The following is a 4,116-nucleotide window of genomic DNA, read 5'->3' on the forward strand; positions in this document are numbered from 1 at the left end:
TTATTTTGATCAATCCAGCCGTAAATTTTACTCTTACCTTAATTTTATATGTCTTGGACTTTGATCCGAGTTTGAAACCCCGTTAATAAAATTAACCATTTTCTACCATTCTCCATTCCAAGTTTTTAGTAAGAATGGTAAATTGGTATGGTACAGTGGATGCTCTAATATGTGAATTGCTGAAATTTCATAACAGTCACCACAATTCCAAAGTCATGTTATATAGAATATATTGTGAGAGCATTGCTCGGTTGAACTCGCATGCGTTGCTATTAGAGCTGGCAATCCGAGCCAAAACCCGCGGGTTGGCCCGTCCTGTCCCGTGAAAACTCGTGCCCGTCCCGGATCGTAACTACACAAGACGGGTGCGGGTTGTATAATTAGTGGCTTGTGAAGAAACGGGTTAACCCGTCCCGTCCCGTGCAACCCGCGGGTAACCCGGCTCGGTCCGCACCCACTGCCACTTAGGCTGCTGCGTGTCACACAATGACACAGTTATCTGTTACGTGTCATGTAACATGTTCGTTCCTCTTCATATAAAAGGAAAAAACCCTAGCTCGCCTTCCTCTTCTTTCTTCCTCTTTTTTTCTTCTTCCCTGACCCTGCTGCAGCGCTGCTGAGTCTCCTACTCTCCTGAGTAAACTTCACAGATTCACAGAAGTGACAGAAAAATTATTAGATTCATCTAAAGATCAAAGACAGGTAATCAGATTTTCTTATTTGTTTTCTTCTTTATATAAATTTTTTGATTAGCCTGCTTGAATAACAAATTGTTTGAAGTCTTGAAGAGAAATACAAGAGCGGATTGATTTTCTGGGCTCGTGAAGATCGGAGGAATACAACAACGAATTGATTTTCTGGGTTCGTGAAGAGTGAATTGATTTTCTGTTCGATTAATAATATGTAAGATGTTTTTTTTTTCATTCGATTTGAGTTCAGTCTTCAGTTTGACTTGTTCTTAGTAGATCTGTTATTCTGTTTGATTTTGAATTTGATTTGATTAAGATTTTTTTGAATTTCACATGTTTTAGTTTATTGTATGATTGTAATTGGTGATGAATCTGATGATTATATATACAAGATCTGTTTGATTTGGTCATGTACTCATGTTGTTCAGTTCCATACTTCCATGATTTATTTGTTGTATTCGTATTCAACAGTTTTGCTTGTGAAATTGAAATGATAGTAATGGTACTATGGGTAATGGGTTGGAATTGAATGAGCAGTTTAGAGTTTGCTTGTGAATTTGAGATATTAATTGTATGAGCTTCAAATTGAATGAGTTTAGTTTGAATTTTGGTTGAGATTTAACATGCTTGATGTGATTGAAATCATATACAAAAGGTCTTTCTTTGTTTATCTTTTTCGAAGTATCATTCATATTACCAGCATTTTTCTACATTTAAACCAGTGCTGTTACTGCTGTACTTGCATCCTTTTTGTTTTGTAGATTGGAGTTCTAGTGAAATCTTTAAATTTTGGTTTGAGCAGTTTGGATAAGTGGTTGTCCCCTAAATCTGTAAGTACATTTTGTAAATTTAAATCAAATAAAATTTGACTTCTTTATCTTTTATGGTAATTTTCATTCTTTACAGAGATTTAGGGGATTTGTTTGATTTGTTTGTTTTGTTAGATGTTATTGTTTTGGATGACTTGAAAATGCATGTACTATAATAGTTTTGTTGGATGTCATTGTCTATGTATTTTTTCAATTTCTGTTTATGTAATTTTCATGTTTCTGAATGACTCTTTGACTTGTTCTTTGTGGCCGCTCCATCCATTTCAGGATGTCAAGTGTACAAGAGCAAGAGTTACCAGAACCAGACCATTTCAAGGATGTTATGAGTGCTGATGATGAAGATGATGATGTTGAGATGTTATGAATGTATGATACTATGATAGTATCTGTGTGACTGTGTCTGTGTTTCTTTAAGAAGACTAATTTGTTTAGTTTTGCAATTTTGAGTTTTTGAATTGATATACCAAATGAATTGGATGAATGTTAGATACTTAGGTTGTAGCTTGTAGGAAAGGAACTTTAGATGCCCTGAATGTGGAAGGAAATAGCCCAGAAATCGATTTCTGGCGAGTTGACTCAACAAAAACCAGGTAACCCGTGAGCACCCGTAAACCCGCGAGCTTTACCCGGGACGGGCACGGGTGGGATAAATGACCACCCGTGAAGAATTTCAACCCGCGAGCTCAGGCTTGTATTAACCCGTAACCCGCGGGTTGGTCACAAGCCAGACCCGTCCCGCCCGTTTGCCAGCTCTAGTTGCTATCTCAAGCATGTTTGTCAATGTTAGTGATCAAAACTATAAGTCTTGACTTCTAGTATACTATAGCTAAGGTCTCGGACTAGGATAGAAAGTATAGTTGAGCTCTAGACTCCACGACGTTCATCATACAAGACGAAGGACTACTCAAGGAACCGGTGGATCTTCATCGACTAAAATGTATGTGGATACTTGAACTTATCTATCACTCAAAAGTCTATTTATCTCCTATCTTGAGACAAAAGTCGTTTTCATATATAGACTTTGATTATACACATTTGCTATTTCGAGACGAGTTTATCTCGCCTATCTATTTCTCGAAATATGTGTTGATAAGCTTTCGTTTTAGCCAAATTCATCTTTACCTAGTGGAGAATGTCATGTTATGTTTCAATCACTTTCAAAATTGCTCTGACAAAAAATGGTATGTGAATAACGACTATATAGCGTTCTCTGAGAATGTTTCAATGATTGAAATGAGAGTTTAGATTACATAACCATTGGTAGGATATAAGCATTGTTGTGGAAACACATATATGTATAAGTCCTTATTCCTTGAATCAAAGTTTGCGAACTTTGTTGATCAAGAGAAACGGAATGTGGCGTGAGCCAAGTCCGCGAACTGGCGGAAGTTCTCGACCCGAGAATTTCTGCTGGAGTTTGTGAACTCCTTCCGCGAACCCAGTCCGCGAACTTGAGTAGGTTATATCTAAAATCGGTTGTTCTTGAACTCATGTTTATATAAACTAAGGAATGCTTTTGCAAACCGTGGCTATAAAGTTCATGAACCGATTCGAGTGAAACAAACCGTTTTTGGTTCGATTGTGTCTTGTGTAGTTACATAAGATCTAAGCAATTGAACAACTCTCTAACTAGTTCATTTGAGTCATTTGAACTAGTTATGGTGAAAAAGAATATGGTTGATATGAAAGTGATCATATGGCTAACCATTTGGTTAACTATTGTTGAACCAACAAATGTACAAGTTTGGTTACAGTTACACAAGTCTAGAAACGTGCATTTCATTTGTGTGTAACAAGATAGTTTTCGATCTAACGATTGAAAGATATTAGCTTGAACCTAAATCAGGTTTTCATCTAACGGTGAATATTGAATGCTTTGTTACCAAGCTAACATTGATTGCAAACCCTGATTTGAAAGACTATATAAGAGAGAACTCTAGCAACTGGGAAACCTAATCCCCACACCTTATGTGTGATACTAGTTGTGCTAATCTAGAGTCGATTCTCCTTTAATCTTTGGTTTCTTCTTCTAAACCAGGTTAACGACTTAAAGACTTCATTGGGATTGTGAAGCCAGACCGATACTACTTTTTCGTAGTTGTGTGATCTGATCTTGTTGTTTCTATCGTACGAGTACAATTATAATAATTGGCTTGAGATTGATATCTCCGATAGGCAAGATATAAAAGAAATCACAAACACTTCGTCTCATCGTTTTTGATTCCACAATATCTTTTTCGCTGCGTCGATTAAGATTATTGTGAGGTGATTGATAATACTAGGTTGTTCTTCGGGAATATAAGTCTGGTTTATCAATTGGTTCCTGTTCACCTTGATTTATCAAAAGACATAACAAAACTCGTAGGTATATTCGTGCGAGACGTATTTATCTATTACCGTAGACTTTTCTGTGTGATACAGATTTGTTTATCAAAGTCTTCGACTTTGGGTCGTAGCAACTCTTAGTTGTGGGTGAGATCATCTAAGGGAATCAAGTACGTAGTATCCTGCTGGGATCAGAGACGTAGGAGCATAACTGTACCTTGGATCAGTGTGATATTGATTGGGGTTCAACTACAGTCCAAACCGAAGTTAGT

The 4,116-nt window shown here is 36.9% G+C and overlaps 1 long non-coding RNA gene across 1 annotated transcript; it reads left to right on the forward strand.

Moving 5' to 3' along the window:
* Positions 1 to 298: 298 nt before the first annotated feature.
* On the forward strand, positions 299 to 1,933 carry LOC113307790. The gene is made up of 4 exons (XR_003339318.1): positions 299 to 702; positions 781 to 903; positions 1,451 to 1,519; positions 1,787 to 1,933. It is a non-coding gene; the product is annotated as an uncharacterized LOC113307790 (long non-coding RNA).
* Positions 1,934 to 4,116: the final 2,183 nt, after the last annotated feature.

This window comes from Papaver somniferum, chromosome 9 (genome assembly GCF_003573695.1).
Source record: "Papaver somniferum cultivar HN1 chromosome 9, ASM357369v1, whole genome shotgun sequence".
Taxonomy (NCBI): Eukaryota; Viridiplantae; Streptophyta; class Magnoliopsida; order Ranunculales; family Papaveraceae; genus Papaver; species Papaver somniferum.